The following is a 19,401-nucleotide window of genomic DNA, read 5'->3' as shown; positions in this document are numbered from 1 at the left end:
CCTCTTGACTCGCGTAACTGCTTCCTCTGTAGGCATAATGGGTTTTTTCCCATGCATCAATTCAAACGGCATAAATCTTGTAGCTGAACTGTGTGTAGTGCGATCAGCCCATAAAGCAAATGGCAAGAGTTTAGGCCAATCACCAATATGTCCTGCACACGCCTTCGCTAAAGCTTTAACAATAGGTGGATGTCCTCTTTCACTCTTCCCGTTACCTTCTGGATTATATGTTGTAGTGAGAGCAAGTTTAATGCCCATACGAGCAAAAAAATCTCGAGCGCCATTTGCATCCAGCTCTCCTCTATCTGCAGTAATTCTACCAACACATCCATACCTAGAGATAACATCTTCAAGAAAAAACTTACGTACTAAACTAGTAGCTTTGGTACGCAAAGCTCTACCTTCAACCTGATTAGTAAGATCTTCCCTGGAAAGAACAATATATCTCATCTGCCACACTCCTACTGGCATTGTAATAAGGTCCACCACCCACTTGTAGTGCATAGCCAGTGGATAGGTGGGATGAAATCCATCTCTATGTCGCAGATTAGAGTATTGTTGACATATTAAGCATGACTCCACAAATTGAACCACATCTTTGTACAAACCTTTCCACCAATACCGGTCTTTAATCTTAACAAAGGTTGCCCAGACTCCTCTATGTCCAGCCCATAGACTTTCATGAAACTCTTTAATCACCTGCTGCTGTTGAGTTTCTTTGTTGCAAATAATTCATTGTGGTACCCCTCCTGGGCGCTTTGGTTGCTTCCATAAATGTCCATCTTCAGGAAATAGCCACAGGCCTTTTTCTTGATCTTCTTGAATTCTTGGTCACTCCACCCTTCTTGTCTAGTGAGAGTACTTAGGTAGCGGCCAATCATAAGCCACTCTCCATCATAAAACTCTTCAGAAAAGACTTCAAAAACATGAGCAATATTTCCACAGTTGGCATGTAGATAAGAAGAAGTGTAGAACTTCAAGCCAACATCATCACTCATGGTCAACATCTCTTCTTCATCTTCAAACCTGGCTCTTGATAACATATCTGCAACAAGGTTATCTCTACCTGCAATATGACAAAATTCAGGGTTAAGAGATTTAATATAGGCTATCCATCATAGCATGGCAATGTCCGGAGTAGAGCAGTTTGCAATCATCCCTATCAGTGGCAAGCAATCATCCATATCAGTGGCAAGCAATTTGTCTCTACCACAATAGAAGCTCCAATAAAGTACTCTTTACCGGTCCTTAGAGTAGTAGCAACACCTCAAAGTTCCCTCTTAACCTGTGGATATCCTCGTTGACAAGCATTGAGCACCTTGGCTCCAAATCTCATTGCATACATGTGTCCTTCAGCATCATCTTGACCTATAGCCCATCCAATATTTGTCAGGCTAGTGTCAACTGTTAAAATAACTAGCCTGTCGCATTTATAATCAACTTTCCTCAAGGTCGGAGCCTCAAGAAGCATCTTCTTCAATTTCCTGATAGCTTGTGTTGAACTTCTTCCCAAACAAACCTTTTACCTTTTCGTAGCAATTGATGCAGCGCCTCTGCAACATGAGAAAACTGTGGCAACCAAATACGATAGAATACACACGCACCCAAGAATCGACGAACTTCAGTAACCGAAGAACATGTTTCCTTCATCTTTTGGATTGCTTCAACTTTTGTTGGACTTGGTCTTCTTCCTTCAGAACTGCACATATGTCCCACAATTAAGACCTCCTTAGCGCCAAAAGTCGATTTTTGACCTGAAAGTGTTAAGTTAACTTCTTCAAGCCTCAATAATATAGCATCACAGTCAGCAATATGTTGAGCAACAAATTGTCATCACCCCCTTTGGTCTTTTGTTTCATCTTTTGAACCTTCTTCATAGCCCTTAATTGGTAGATCATCAATGGAAGGCATAGTAACATGTGGGATAAAGTCCCTTAATACTTTATTCATGTTGTTCATCATATGAGCGACTGAATTAGTAGCACCCTGTGGCAGAGTGCACATCCTTACCAAACCAAGAGGAGTACGCATTGTAGTAAGATCCCTGCTCTCCAAAGCTAACTGGAATTGATCATATCCTAAATAAAGATCACCCATGGAGTAAATAGATCTACCTGCAAAGGCCTCATCAAATTCATCCACAATTGGGCCAGTACCCACATTGCAGATTGTTACCTTGTTAACTGGTTGCATATCTTGATTGAACCTTAATGTACCATTTTTCTTCGAGACATTAAACCATCGGTTAGAATATGGTGCACATGATGGCTCCAAAATTCCCATTTGAATCTTTTCATTAAGCAAATTGATAAGCTTTGGCAAGTGAGCTTTAGGAACTGGAATAGGACGTAAGCTCCATGGCATGTGTGGAACAGTGAAAATAACCATAGGTGAAACAACACTTGGATCCACACACCCAATCTCACTTGGATCAAAAGCGAAAGCTTTACCATGTTTTTTGAGCATACCTTGAAAACATTTGATCTCCTCTTCATTGAGGAAACCGTCTTCTCCAACCTTCAGCTGCTGCAGTGTCTCCTTAGTAAACTTATGCCCTATGTTCTTTGGATCCCCGAGTATAGGCTGTCGAGAAGCCTCCTTGATCATCCCATCACTTCCTTCTGGCAGCGGTGTAGCCACTGGCCTCACTTTCTTTGCAACAATCTTGTATTTTGTCTCTACCTGTGCTTCAACAATTTCACCTGAATCATCTTCAATTTCACCTGAATCATCTTCAATATGCGTAAGTGCTTCATATAAACTTAACTCATCATACATGTCCATTGAATGGACCTTAACTACTTCAATTCCACTTCGTAACCTGTTTTGCCTGATCTCCTCAAGCTCTGACATAGTATCTACATAAGATACCTCTTCAAAGACTCCTGAAATCACATCGTCTGATTCAAGCACATCACAACCTTGCAATTCACTTTGAATACCTTACACATACTGTTTTTCCACTTTGGCAAATCATTAAATTTTTTAAAAGAGATTGAACCTTCAGATGTTTACCCCAAGAACCCCGAAGAGAAAGCTTCTATTTGCGAGAACTTCTCCTCACTTGTACCACCATATTCCCGCTTTATAATGGCACTCCGAGAAAATCCTGTGCAAACCTGTGTTCTCTAAACTCCTTATGAATCTTCGGCATTGGATGATCATGTAGACTGTCCTTAATCCTGGCGTGGTCAACACATACAGTCAAGAATTGCATAGCTTTCTTACCATCTCGGCTTCGAACCCTGGCATAGGCCAAGCCATCATCCAGCACTTTGGTTTCTATTTGCACAACCATAATGTAGGATTTCCCCAGAATTAATGGATAAGAGGAATGATCCTGTATAAAGAAATTTTGCTCATCACAGACATCCCCTACCGTTACCTTAACATTGGCACATGCACCATTGAGGTCGCCTGGAAGCATATTGGCAGCTCAAATCCGCCAACCATGGTCCACATCAATAGGCCATTTCCCCATCTTGTGCAAGATTTTAGCCATCAAATTGATCTCCGATCCATGATCTATGAGTGCTAAGACCGGTTCTTCAATGTCACCAAGCTTCACAACAGTTTTGCTTGTTGCCCTTGCCCAATGAGTCCTTGAAAAGTGACTCCTTGGTATACTGTCACTATCTTCATATTCATTGAAATGAGCATGCCTTACCTCAGGTACGGTTGGATTTGACACCACCACAGACCTCGACTCTTCTTCTTCTTCAAGATTCGCCACATACTCTTCATACTCGTCCAAAATTACTTCAATGTGGCGAACACCTGGCTCTTAACTGACTCCAGCTCCTATTCACTTGGTATTTGCCGCTTTCTTTTGATGATATCTATTATCTCCTCATGAAACTCACGTTTGGCAATGCCCAAAATATCACCCAATGTGAGCTCCACTTTGCTATTCAGAATTTGCCCTTCAAAAACTTTCTTTAAATCTGAGCTAATTCAATGTCAAACTTAAGCTTATATGAGGGTCCCCTGGGTTTACCTTGCTTTTTGTCCTTAGGTGCATCCTCCATCACCACTTCAGGAGCGGGCTTAGGAGCAGGACCTTCTTCTTGCTTGATGTTGAACCTCGTTGTCCTTTTTGATGTCCCAAGAGCTTCTTCATCTCTTTTCTGCTTTTCCTTCACCATAGCCTCATTAGCTTGAGACTTCCCAATGAATGCATACACCGAGAGGGAATCCACTGGATCAGTCCACCATGTGGTTTCTTGAATTGAACTCCCTACTTGCCGCAGCTTCCCATAAGTTACCTGACCTGTTTCTGTTGTCTCCAAAGCATAAGGCCATAATTGACCCTTGGTACTTGCACCATCATCATCACCCTTCCCACAAACTTGCATCCCATATGTAGCTGCTTCTACAAGAGCAACATTATGCTGAATCTCTTCAACTATCTTTTTCATGCCGCCCCTACCGAAGTTCAGACGGAGCATCTCATCTATTGGCCTAAGGTGTATCTTCTTGTCCTTCCAGAACACCACGTTCCTTTTATAAGCTTCGTCAAAATCATCACATTCTTTAACGTACTTGTGGTCCACTATCACACCACATGCATCGGTCCCAGCCTTGCGTGGTGGCTGTTATCTAGGCTCAGATGTAGACCCCTTTGCAGCTAGTCCGTCAAATTTAACAGCTTTAAAATTCAAATTTAATTCTTGAATACCTTTCACCAATTCATCAAGAATGGCTCCTCCACTCTGGGTATTGCCGAGGTTGTTTTCTCTTTAGGTTCCTCTTCCGCAAGATCCATGATGTCAGCCACGATCAACTTATCGACTCTCATCTGTCGTTTCACAATCATGTTGACTGCTTCACTGACTAACTTCTAGTCGGATGTTAAGCCCAATTCTCCTATTGAATCCTCCAGCAACTGCACTAAACTCTTCTAAAGTCGAGGATCAGCAGCCTGAATGAACAGCTCAACCTTATGATCTCTCATTGAACGTTGCTCTGTCGAGGACAATTGCTCGAATTTCTTCTCAAATTCTCATAATAACCCTCGTGTAGATAGATTGTTCTTCTTCTTTTGCACCCACTTCATAAAGCTTTGCCTGGTTACTCTTTGCGAATCCTCAAGGAAGTATTCCTCCTGAAGCGCCTTCTTGAAATCCTGCCAATTCGGGCCTTGAACCGCCTGAATTTCTTTAATTCGAATCCTAAGTTCCGGCTCCGCAATTAAATGGAACCCTTCCACTGCATTTTGATCATCAATTCCATTCTCTTCCATTGCCTGCTCGTAGATATTGCAAAATTTGCTAATATCCCGGCCTTCAAATTGATGCAATTTCTCGGTAACCGTGTGCCGAGCTTTACGGATCCTCTCTTGCAAATTAAACTCTTGTTGGGCAGCCTGTTGTTGTTGCATGTAAGCAGCAAACTATTGCATCATTTGCTGCATGGCAACCTCTTGCGGTGTCGACATCTTCTTCCACCACACTGCTCACCCCGGCTCATTTCGCGTCGGGTTCACCTAGAATGTCGGGGGATAAGTATGCGAAAGGTGAGCCGGGAAGGCACCGGGCCCCTGGCTGTGAGAGGTGCAGGGAAAAGAGTTGCAGCAGACACAATTAACAAGAACAACGCTCAAAATAGATAGTTTAGATTAAGCCTAATAACCAACACCATCCCTGCTTAATCAAATGTTAATGGAATTTTTTATGCTCTTTACAAAGTTAACCTGTCTCAATCCAGGTGCTAATCAAGACGATCAATAGGAACTGCCTTGGACTGACTTCTGCCTTCAACTCCAATGGCCTTGGTTGGTCCAATTTAATTTAAGGGTGCCGGATTAATTCTGGATTGAATGGCTTAGGGTTGCTAGCTAATGAATAAGAGATTAGGCTTAGAGATCGTGATCATCAAATCTTATGCTTAGTTTAATTAGGGGCGACATTAGGCTTAACAAATGAGAGTTAAGGATTATGACTTGTGGGATTAAGAGGTTCAAGATCATGCTTGGTCAATGAAATCTTAGTTTTGGCTTAAGAGATTAGGTTAAGCTCAAAAAGATTAAGATTACCTTCGCTTAGGCTTGGCTTGGTTCAAGAGATTAGGCTTCGGCTTAGCTCCGTTCAAGAGATCAGGCTTAGTTATTCCTCCTCCGGAGAAAAGAGGATCCGTCCCCCAAAGAAGAGAGCTTTCCAAAGAAAATGAGAGAGAAGTTAATGAAAAGAGGAGAGAGCTTAAGAGGGAGTCGTCCTCTTTTTATATAGGTTGCATGCCTCTTTTCTAAATTTGACCTACCCATTAGCGATGTCGTTAATGGGTAGCCACCCTTATAACGTGGCAGGCGGGGTTTTGGACCTTCATGAAAGTCAGTGTGGCTAGTACCAAACCTGTGCGCGAGGAGATTCCAAGCGTTTTTCATTTCTATGACGAAGTCACCTAAGGCCCCCCTTGACTGGCATGAGCCCCTTCTTTCTTCTCTGCGCCCTCGACTGCTGCTGCCCGCCATGGGTTTTTTCCTTCACACTATGTATAATGTGTTTTTTGTTTATAACGGCCGGGCGGCCAACCTACCTAATGGTGGACGGACCTTTGCTCCTTATATTGGGCGCCATTGGTTTTGGTTTGGGTGGGCATTGAACTAGGCCCTTGGGCATCCAGTCTTTGGCTTTGCAAGGCACCATATTTGATACACATTTTGGCCGAGGCAAGGTATCAAATTCAGGCATACATACCGGCCATGCAATGTTTTCCAACAAGTAAAAGACTTCATGTTCGGTACACATGTCGGCCAAGGCAATGCCAAGCACAACATCTCACTTAAGCAGTCCCTGTCAACAATCTCGTCATGAATGTGCTTTCCTTTATCAAATGGCTTCAATCACACAGCAAGCTTCCAAAATACCCATATATGCCACTCTGATACAATATCGGGCAAGGCATTGGTAAGCATAACACCTTTCCCCTAGCAGCCTCGTCGAGCAACCTCGTCATGAAATTTGTTGCTTCTACTGCGTTCCAAACCCTGGCTGCTGCTCAAAATTCCAAAATGGCACACCGATCGAGCGGATTGGACTGGTACGGAACCGGCCCCCGGTGAATCTTAAACGGTCAATAACTTGACAACCGTAAATCTAATCAGTGATCTGAAAAGACCGACGCGCTCCTCAGAGTGAGCACTTCAGGCCCGTACATTCATTTCAATTCTGTCACCTTAGCTGCAGTTGTACAATCCGGTACGGATATGCAATCGGCTTGAACTTTAAACTACCATAACTTCTTCACCGTAGCTCCAATTGATGAGCCGTAAAGACAGGCTAGTAGAGCACATCGATCACTGAAGTTCTAGGTCACAATATCCCATCTGTGTCCACTTCAAGCATAACACTTATTAGCATCATTAAGGCATGTTTTGGTCCTTTCAGCCGCATTTGACATACATTCAGCATTAAACTTGGCTTGTTACCATGCCTTAATCACTATTCATTAAACATATTGGGTTCAAACAAACTTGATGTGCATTTTTCTAGCATCTTTCTTAGCATGGGAGCAGAGCTGCACGACAACAGCACGACAATGTCTCAGGTTTTCAAGCTCAAAAATTAAAACTAATATTTGATTTCAAATTTGACAGACCAATCCATAAACTTTAACAATCGTGATTCCTCTGCTCAAACTGTAGCTCGAACCTTGTTGCCTTTCACAACTTTCTGCCTATTGTTGTAAAAGAATTATCAAAGCTAGTATGTCCTACATATTTCATGAAATAGCACAAAGATGCTGAATCTTTTCAAGATGCTAGAAACGCAAAGGTGCACGATGACATGAGGATCAAAAAGCGGTGGGCATGTGTAACAAAGGAGATAGAGAGGGGAAGAGCTAACCAAGGTGACTCCAAGATCTTGTGCGATGCACACCTGGTAGGGACACAAGTGAAGTAGGTAAGCTTCTCTTTTTGTAATGAATATTGCTCATGGACTTTTTTGCACGTTAGCCTTTGTAGGGGATTGGCTTAGCTCAAAAACCTCTAATCACGATTGATCTCACTAAGCATAGTCTAGGTAATGAGCTTTTGGGTTTTGGGTTGTTTGATCTTGTAATGAGTGTTCTAGCTAGCTCAAGTTTCAATGTTTCAACTTGACCAGTATGTAGTCACCATTTTGGGTTCATTTTTTTTATCCATATCTTGAAAGGTGCTCTTAGTGGCTTCAAGGAAAAAAGGGAGAGAGAGAGAGAGAGAGAGAGAGAGAGAGAGAGAGAGAGAGAGAGAGAGAGAGAGAGAGAGGAGAGAGAGAGAGAGAGAGAGAGAGAGAGAGAGAGAGAGATAAAGAGAGAGAGAGAGATTCCATGCATAAGAGAGACGAGCAACACAGAGATTTTTTTTCTAGGTTTGATGCATCAATACGAGCTCAGAGACATATGTTTTTTTTGTGCTTTTATAGCCATGGTTTGTGTGTGTACTTTGCAACCTCTCTTGCTCATTGTCGATTGAGCCACAAGATGGCCTGCATCTGGGCTGCTTCTCAGTGCTAATGATAGATTTTCTACTTGTAGATTCTTCTTCATTATCTCTTGCAGTGCTTTCATAGCCCACCTTCGGCTCCCCTCTTGAATTGTCCTTCACTTCCAATTGGCCTCCCTTATTAGTAATGGCTTGCTCAATAGCTTTCGAGTGGACTCAACTCATATTGCACCTTGTCATCTCCTTCTCCGACTCCCTCTGCATGTCACCCCAGGTTCTACACACCCTCCCCCTTGTGTGCCTAGTATGGCGACCTCCTGCAGCACCTTAATGTGAGCCACTTCAGATGATGACTCGGTTGAGCACCATGGCAACCTCTTTTGCTTGGAGACACCTTTTTGCAGCTTTGTATCCCCTTCTCTCTCTCATGCTATGTTGAATGGCCTTGCAGAGATGTGAATCAAGGGAAAAGTGAGCAATGAGTGCTCCCAGCTAGTGTAGGGAGGCTTGCACAATGAATGGGCAGCAAATGGAGACTATTTGAAACCTTTTTTTGCATGAAAACACGTCATCTCATGAGGTTTCAAGTCAGGAGCTCAAGAGGTAATCGTGAACAAGCGATCAATTTTGTGCATCGGCTTGCCATAACGATGGCACCGAGGGGGTGAGAGAGAGAGAGGGGGGGGGGGGGGGGGGGGCACTCAAAGCAAGATTGCGACATGCTCTTCACTCTGCCTCCAAATTCTAGATTCTCCAAGAGATTGTTCGCTCTCTCTCTCTCTCTCTCTCTCTCTCTCTCTCTCTCTCTCTCTGTGTGTGTGTGTGTGTGTGTGTGTGTGTGTGTGTGTGTGTGTGTGTGTGTGTGTGTGTGTGCACGCGCGCATGCACAAGGCTCGAAGGTATGTGGAGAGGGAGATTGCAACGCATTGGAGGAGATGTGGAGGGAGGGATTCTAGATGGAGCATTGTACAATGGGAGGTGCCAAAAGCACTTGAGCAAGTGTGGAGGAGCTCACTGCAACATAGACAAGGTGTGGACGACAGCAGATGCAATGGAGTGAAGGAGAGGAGGGGGGGGGGGGGGGGGGGGGGGGGGGGCAACATGCAAGGTATGATGCTTGCAGAAGGGAAAGCAAAGAGCGACCAAATATTAAAAATTTGTGCTAATAAACTGGATGTAGAACCATTCATAGTAGAACTTAAGTTTTAGCATTTTCTCATGTAGAATAAGTACTACTTCGGGCATACAAATTTTAAAAAAAAGCTCCTATTCTTTCACTATGCAACATAAATTAACAATTCTTTCTCTATCACAAACTAACACACTCCAAAATTGAGTTTTGCACATGACAACTAGACCAAGTTTTTAAAGAAGTGGCATTGAACATGGCAACCCCCGCAATTAACCATCTAAGGCCCTTCAAGTTTCTTCAAATTCTACCTCTACCTCTAGAGCAAGGCATTTATGTTAACTTTACAATTCAAAAATAAATGTTTCCCATTCCTTTTCATACTCTTGATACCCATCTAACATTAAAAAATTTCCAAGTTCTCTGTATACTCCTGATTCATAGCACAATGCAACCTTTTTGAGTTAGTAGAATCAGACACCCAACCATTGGCAACAATGCAACCTAGCAAAGTTGACACCAATGGCCCAACCTAGCACAATGCAACCGCCACTCAAGAGCATGGTTCACAAAAATTTATCCCAAAATTTATAAATATGTCTTTATTGCTATAGGTATACAGAGACGAGCATACAAAAAAGGAAGGACGCATAGAATAGATCAAATGCAAGTGAAAGGTTGTTACAATGGCTTTCAACTAGAGAGAGATAAGGCAGCAAATTGGGGATAATACAAGGATTAGTTGTGGTTTCTTGAGCCAACATCACACTTTTCATTTGTAGCCCTCCACTTTAAGTACTCTTGCTTCGTATTACCATAGAACTACTTGCCTATGTCACCAGAAGAGGCGAGGACATAACTAGCCATAGTACCAAAGTATGCACTTCTTGAACCCATAAATCCCAAAGCAGGTCCGAAAACTCTAATGGCTTCTTGCTTCTCAAGAGTGCCTAATTTGAAAATATCATACAAACTTTTCAACCTTGTGCTCCTTGGTAAGGTCAGTAAAAACCTTCAAATAGTCAAGAATTTCATTGTTGAAGCCTTCTAGAAAGCTCTGCAAATCAAGGGGACATTAAACATTTCCCTGACATAGACAAACTTAGACAATTGCTTGCCTTGGTAGAGTAGGTCCATCAACCTGTTATCACTTGTCTCCTCAATGTCTCCAATGTCCACACCCCTCCAAACTCTTCATAGTCATCTTTTTTGCACAACGAGGAATAAACCTTAAAAAATGTTATACTTATGTTTAAAAAATATTTATATATTGAAATGTGTGTTGTGTTAACGCTTAAAAAAATTTCAAAGTTGTGTCTGAATCCTAAGCAAAAATAGTGTAGTCGAACACGTGTCCGACTACACTATATGCGCGTAGCAAAGAGAATATGTTTCAAAAAATATATATATATATATATATATAAATATTTGTCATGCTAACATTTAAAAAACAAATTGGGACTATGTCCTCCTTACACGAAATTAGTGTAGTTGAACGCCCGACTACACTATTTTTGCGTAGCAAAGACAATTTGCTTGAAAATAAAATGTCATTTTTGTGCCAAAATAGAGTACCCGGACGCATGTCCGGGTGCTCTAGTTTTACATAGAAAAGACATATGAAAGAAAAAACCTTCATTTTTACATTGTGTCACCTTTGTGTGATTTTGAAGTAAATGATAAGACATCCGTCCTCATTACTTTCACGTAGGGACGACACACCTTTAAAATTGCATTTTAAAAAATGTTATAAAAAAAACAAAAAGATAGGTACCTTTGGGTTTTGGCCTCAACATCATTTTGAGCTTTGAGTTCCATTAAAAAACCCTAATAAATTACAAAATACCAAACAAAAATGACATTTATCAGCTTTGATAGCTATAAATAGTTTTTCAATCATGCACCTCAAAGCTTGTGCACAACGGTCAAATTCATATATAATGGTCAAATTCATGCATCGTAATTTGTACCGATTCAAAATTTATCTTGGTAACTGTGCACTACTATGTATATAAGATTTTGCAATATATGTTTTTTGACCATTTTCTCTTATCAATTCCTTTCCTCTATCCACACAATTTATTTTTCTTAGCAAGGTCAATTTAATCCGTATTTTTTTCTACAAGAGTAATTTTTTCTCATTTTCTTTACTCAAAGCATTGGATATCATGGAATTATCGATTGTGAGGTGAACTTTTGAATTTGTATATGTATTCTATTTAAATTTTTCAACATAAAGTTTTTTCAATCTATGTCCTCCCTATGTGAAAATAGTTTAGTTGGAGCATGTCCGTCGAATACACTATTTTTGCATAGAGAAGACACAAAAGCTTTTGTGAAATTTTTTGAGGTTGTGTCCTCCCTACGCAAAAGCATTGTAGTCATACAAATGTCTGACTACACTATTTTCGTGTAGGGAGAATGCAAAATCTTTTGTGAATTCTTTTAAAGGTTGTCTCCTCCTTAAGCGAAAATAGAGTAGTCATGGCTACACTATTTCTATGTAGGAAGGACACAAAATCTTTTGTGAAGTTTTCTTGAGGTTGTGTCCTCCTTAAGTGAATATAGAGTAGTCATGTCTACACAAATTTCGCGAAGGGAGGACACAACCTCAATTTTTGGTGCAACTTTTTGAGGTTGTGTCCTCTTCAAGTGAATGAAGAGTAAGTTTAAGACAATGTAATAATTTTGAAGCTAAAACTAAAGTGGCTATATATTTTCTTTTTTTAGGTATAGTCTTTAGATATAGCAAGGACCAAACAAACTAAAAGGAAGCTTCCTAGAGAAGATGTCAAATCAGGAGATGTCAAAGGAACACCAAACTATATCAAATCAATCATAAATTTGAGAGATCTAAAGGAGATAAAGGTGAGCTCTCAAAGGGGGGTAAATGTGAGAGTTGAAAGTGAGATAAAGAAGCTGCATCTTCAAAGCAACCAAACAAAAAGGGAGTTGGTATGAAACTCCCACTTGTAAAGAAAAGGATATTCTCTTAGAAGATAAGATGCTTGAGGGAGATAAGGAGAGCACTGAAGGCGCTTACAATTTCAATTCCAGGACTTCCTTTTCAAAGACTCTATAAACAACTAGCAGAGCTGTTTAAGATTGATATGAGGTGGACAAGAGGTGCCTTGGCATGTATGCAGAGGCTACTGAGGAATTTCTAAGTGAGGTCTTCCAAGATGCATACATATGTGCAATCCACTCTCGTAGGATCACACTAATGGACAAATATATGATTATCTTGAGAAAATTAAGGTACACATTCAACAAAATTCTTGAACCAGTACCTCTTCAAGATGAGAAAACCTTTAACATCCTCAACATACCCCCATGGAGAAAGGCAAAAGAGCCTAAAAGTGATTATTGAGGAAATCATAGAGGAGGAGGATTTTTTGGAATAAGGGGAGGAGATTAAAGTTGACATGGAGGAGCTTGAAAGAAGAAACTCAGGGATATTGAAGCTCAACTCCCCTCATTGTTGAGAAGTGTCAATCCCAATGGCTTTAGAGTGGCTCCCTTCTTAGAGGTGACCTTCTTCAAAAGAAAAGATTATATTTCCATGGATGGTGAGTCTGTTGACATTCTCAAAGATTGCCAAAAAGAGATCAATGATCGTATTATCCTGGTATCCTTAAGGTTTGCCTTACCATCAACATTCTATATGTGTTTTTGCATGTTGTTCATAGTAAATAAGTGTTCTTTAAATTTTTTGTAGATTCTTGATGCATGGCTATAAGTTAGATGTCCAACATAAAGTGGACATGGTTGACCCAACCATCTCTCACTATTTGAGAATTGATTTTGACATAAGGAATTGGCTATCCAATATTGATTTTGAGACTTGTGAGCTCCTTCTCTGCCCGTATCATGAGAGATATGTTTTTCTACAACCCTAGCACAGTTTTAGTTTTTCATTTTTGCGGCTTTTGACAATGACTAATGGTCTTTCCACAGCTCACGTTGGAGTCTTATTGCAATTGTTATCATTGATAAAACATGTTCTATATTGAACTCTATTTAGGCCACCATCTAGCTGTAAGTGTAATTATCCAATAATTTAACCAGTGCTCCAACTTTTAGTTATTTTCTCTTTGATTAAGCCAATGATTTGGATCATTTTAAATAGGGCTACCTCAAGGCTGATAAAGGAAATTGAGCAATGCCTCCCATCAAAAAGCTCATGGATGACATACAAATCTTAAATGTGAAGGTATGGTGTTGTTAGGTTGTAAGTAAATACACTTTAAAATAGTGTATTTATCTTTCCCCTTTTGTTTGTGTAGCCACCCTTGCGGAAGGAGGCTTTCTCATGTGGATGGAGAGTGATAACAAATGCAAAGCTAGTGGTTGACTACACCTACTGCAACCCAAAAGAGAATATTAGGTTAAAAATTTGACCATATAAATATAGCTATTACTGAATTCTTTTAAAGATCCAACACACTAAAAGGAAGAGAGGCCCAAGGAGGAAGAGAAGCCCAAGGAGGTTCCAAAGGAAGAGAAGAAGGCAAAGAAGTTTGTTGCCTCCAGAAAGAGCCCCAAAAAAACACAAACTCATGCGAAAGAGGATTAGAAGAAGGACACAAAGAAGAAGAAAAGGAAATAAAAGGAACCAAAGCCCAAGGAGGAAGAGAAGCAAAAAAACACAGCCAAAGAGAGATAGCCTAAGGAGGACGAACAGAAATAAGAAGAGCCAAAAACACCAAGGAAGAGCCCAAGAAGAACAAAAGTATTTTGCAAACCAACATTTTGTAAATAGCAAAGTAGTATATATACCCTTTCATTTTGCACAACACATTAGAGTAAACGTTCACATAGATAGAAATATCTTTTTCCAATAACTCATTGTTTTTATGTTTGGTGCAGAAAGACTCAGGGAAATATTGGCATCGCCCAATCCAATCATACTGCCACTCATCAATTATGAAACTTATTTTGATGTTTATGTGTTCATTTTGTTTTAAAGGCAGGAACAAGGAGTGGTGAAGGGGTGCTCAAGAGCTACATGAAGGAACAAGGTCTTCAAACCGGCAACAAAGAGTAGCACATGAATCAAGATCAAACCAATGAACCTTTTAGGCCTATTGCCCATCAATCTATTCACATAATCATTGCAACTAAGTTTAGGTTTTAATCTATAATAAGAAGGATATTTGGATCCACTCACCTCAATGAGATCAATGCCTCAGTCAATCCATTTATCTTACCTATGATAAAAGACCAATTAACAATGGGCATGTACATTTTCATTTTAATGTAATCAGCTTTATAGTGTCAACAATCTTATGTTGCCCATAAGAGAAAATATTCTTGAAAAAATAATCAAAAATCTAAACAAAATGTCAAGTGCTTTTATGCAAGAAATGGAGAAGATGCTCAAGAGTTTCTTGACAAATTAGAGATGGCACATATCAAATCTGGGAGAGATGAAGAGAAGGTGAAGCTACGAGCCTTCTCACTTGTTCTCTAAGAAGAATCTAAAGCATGGTATGAGACCTTACAACCTCAAATCAAGTCAAACTAGGAGAGATTGTGAGCAAGCTTCCTCAAGCCAAGTTTGGGCAAGGTGATACTCTAGAAGGACTTTGGAAATTTCTAATTGGACATAAGTAGGTATCACTTGAAGACTATCCCTCTTATGAGGCAACCTTTGTCAGTCTATGGAATAGGTGGGAGGCTACACTAGAAAACCATGGTGGTGCACCCAACTTTCTTAAAAAAGAGAGACTCGTGGTTGATTTGTATCCACTTCTAAAGCTAAAGTAGAGTTAAAATTCCCTTCCGCCGTTGAAGAAACATGCAAGGTAGCCATCATCAAGTTTAGAAAGATACATTTTCAAGCACATAGAGCAAAGGGTGTAATTAAAGTGATTGAGAGGGAGTCTTTACTAGGGGCCCTCTTGCACAATCTTCACAAATAGGAGATAATTCTCAACAAGAGGTCTTACAAAGGTTAACTCAATAGCTTGAGAACCTCGCCTTGAATTTAGTACAGAGCCTACCCTAATGACAACCAAGAGAAGGGAATCGCAACCAACAATGGCAAGCTCAAGAGTTGCAATGGATTGAAATTGTAACGAAGTGGACCATGGCATGTACAATTGTCCGCACCCAAGGCGACTCCTTAGAGACATATATCCCCCACACTCCCACCTCTCATTGAATAAAGAGAAGAAAAGATCAAAGCGAAGGAAAATAGGTATCAACAACTTCCCATTGGGGAAAGAGCTAAGAGCCCAACAACATTTTGGAGGATCTGCAAACTCAAAAGCCCAACATTTTGTGGCGCAACTTCTACATCTATCAGCCAAAGTTACAAGGTAATTGCCAAAATTGGTAAGTACAAGAATTCCAAAGATGAAAGCAAATGTTTCCACACCCAAATTTCTTAGAGAATGGGTGTGAAGAAGAGCTTAAATTCATATCAAACGCTTTGAGAAGGCCAAATTTGCTTTTTGAAGCATGTCATTCTGAGCTACATGTCAAAACTTATGGTGAAAACAATGTAAATTTGTCCCAATCACAGCAAAAGAGGATTGTAAATCAGGTAAATCAAGAGGGTAATATCTTACCCTACCCCTCTTCTAGAAGTTGAATGAGTGTCTTAAGGTCACATGCATGTGATGGGACCGATCTAAAGATGTAGGCCAAGATAGACAAGTTGAGATACCCTACAGGAGCCACCCATAGGGCGTCATGGTGGGGCCCACATACATTATGCAACCCTACGAAGCCTTCATGGTCTAAAATGATATTTTCTATGAGTAAAATAATCCCTTCTATGTCCAATAGTCGTGGTCAAAGGACACTTAATTAGGACTAATCACTCACCCTCATTAAGTGTACCATAATTTCACTCTTGCACAGCTATAAATAGCCTCTCTTGGAGAGACTCAAACACTACACACACAGACCTATCCCAACTCCATTTTGTTCTTGATCAATAATAGAGAAACCCCTAAACTCTCTCTCACTCACATCTTAATCTCTCGATCCTAGCCCTCCTCATTGAAGGAAGTTTCATTCTATCCCCCTCTCCCTATACTATAATCTCTTATCCCATCAATCCAATAAATGTTGTAGCACCTCAATAATATGTAAATACATCATGATCTCTCTCATTCCTATGGTTAATGAGCATTGCAACTAGTGATGGTTTGCAAAAGTTTGTTCTCCCCTTAAACTTGTGCGAAATCGAGGAAGTGTTCTAATCAAATTAATTAAAGATCATTCTTGCTCCAAATCTCTTTTTTTTCATTGCATATGCATGTGGCTCACCCTCATGGTGATCTTATTTGTGGTGGCATTTCATAGATGGAGATTACCTCTCTATGCAATGCGTGCTAGTTTGTTGTAAGTAATTTCTTTGTGGGAGACGAAATTATGTGCATATGATCTTTGATGTGTATTTATGTGAAGACAAGTGTAGATATCTTATGTGTTTAGTTTATGGGAGAAGTTTAAAACAAGTCCATGAATTGCATATTTGCTTTCAGTGTGTCAGCTTGTGTTTGCTTAATTTGTTGGTGGTGTCAAGTGTCCAAAACATGTATGGTAAGGGGTTCTCAAAGCTCATTGCTTGAGTGGGTGTGTGCATGAGTTGTTTCTTTCGTTTCCTTCTCTATTCCCAAAAGAAGGTGGTGCCCCAAGTAGTGTGTGCACATCATTCATGTGTATTTTGTGAGGGCCGGCTCATTGGTTTGGGTTTAGAGGCCCCATTTAAAAAAGTCCACTCTCAATAACTTGGGAGGTTTCACCACTTTTCATGTGGTAGTTTCTAGAGTACAAGGACCCCCCCCCGGACAACAACATTGAGGTATGTTTACTTCCCTCAAACAACAATCAAAATGGGACAACAAGAACTCAAACCAAACTAATAACTTGGGAGGTCTTACCACTTAGTGAAGCAATCCTTTATTTGATGATTGTTGTGCCCACAAATTGCACAAGATCTAGTACCGGTGAACATTCTCGTTGAAGCGAAGGTAGAAGTGCAACCACATACTTCATTTGCAATAGAAATTCTAAAAGAAATGGCATAAGATTCTATTTTCTCCTCTTCCTACAAGGATTAATAATACCATCCAAATAAGGTAGAGGATATTTCTCTTTTAAGATGGTTACAATTTGATGAAATTCAATAGGTAAGCTATTGAGTAAAACAGTTATAAGATCTTCACCAGGTACTAGAGCTTCAACATACACTAGCTGAGTTTTGATGCTCTTCACTCTATTACCTAATGCTACTATATTTTCATTAGCATGCATGGTTAGAGAGTATAATTCCATGGCTCATCATTGAAAATTTGGCCTTGGCACCAAAAAGAGTCTCTAATTCTATCCAAGCAGCACTATAAGATGTAATATCATCCAAATAATGAATAAAATTGTCTTTTAAAAAAGTCAAAATAATGCCCAATGCTTGCTTATTTTTCCTCTCTTTTCAGCAGATAAAGCTCTAATGATTGTATTCATTGTTCCCGCTTCGTCCGTTGAAAATTTGATCCATCAAACTTGACGATTTTGGATGCCATATTTGGATCTTTAAAGAATCAATGTTTGTCCACCCAGTGGATCAGACTTTACCAAGCATGATGTCGCATGGGCTTTTAAAATTGTTAATTTATGCTTTTTGGATAATTGCTAACCGCTTAGACTCCTCCAAAACACAATATGTTTTGATATAATTGCTGAAAAACCTACCTATGTCCTTATCACCGCTTGGAAAACCCCTTTGAAGTCGTTAAGCTCAAGAAAAACCGTTGTCAAATGGCTTTTGAGAAATTCGAAGCTTGTTTTGGATGCTCACCTCTCTATTATTAGCAACATTGTGAGAGTTTGCCTATCTTGAATGTTGTCCTCTCTACTACTCTGTGCCACCACCAGTGTGCTTGCTTACTAGTAGCATTCTGAGACACTATCTGTAAAGAGCTCACCACTTGGGAGCATTTTGGTATGCCACACCTAGATCCTCCACAATCGCCAAATGGTGTTTGAGAATGCATACCAGAACGCTACACCACCTAGGCTTGAAAAGGATGCCACCAAGGCTCTGATACCATTTTTGGGTGCACATAGCTATGGAGGATGGTAAAGAGGAAGAACCATGGTGGGAGAGTGTGCAAATAAAATGAGAGAGAGAGAGAGAGAGAGAGAGAGAGAGAGAGAGAGAGAGAAGACTTCAATGACAAGACAAAAATGAATGCTATACGATTATTGATTTGAAGTTCTTTACATATAGAGTAGCCAAGCTATTGTTAGCCACACCTTTTTTACTATGCAAAACTAATCAAAATAGTGGCCTATTCTAAGCTTTGAGATGGCTATTTCCCATAGGCTAGAGAAAATAGGGCTTGAACCCAACTAGCAACAACATGATGATAAAAACTCCCTCGATTTCATATGAGTTTCATTAAAAAAATTGATCACCAAAGAGAAAAAAAGCACACTAAGAACTCTCTTTGATTTTAGGTTTAAACATAACAAATGATGAAATCACGAGGCCTACTTATAAATGGAGAGCTATAGTAAACTAACTATATATATTATATAAACAAGTGTATGACCCATCCTAAGAGGAGGAGAGAGAGAGAGAGAGAGACGGTGAAGTTACGAACCATTTCTCCATATTATTGTGAAGTCTAGGTAGGTCCTGTTAGGAAATAAGACGTAGCTAAATAGATTTTTGAGTAGATTACTTAATGGAGAGAGATAGATTTCACACACAAGAGATTATAGAGTAGAGAGAGAGAGAGAGAGAGAGAGAGTACACACGATATACGTGGTTCACCCAATGTGGGCTACGTCCACGGGAAAGCAGCCACTCAATGGCTTTAGCACTTCAAAA

This window comes from Adiantum capillus-veneris, chromosome 6, assembly GCF_014529385.1.
Source record: "Adiantum capillus-veneris isolate H3 chromosome 6, ASM1452938v2, whole genome shotgun sequence".
Classification (NCBI taxonomy): domain Eukaryota; kingdom Viridiplantae; phylum Streptophyta; class Polypodiopsida; order Polypodiales; family Pteridaceae; genus Adiantum; species Adiantum capillus-veneris.
This window is presented reverse-complemented; position numbering follows the sequence as displayed.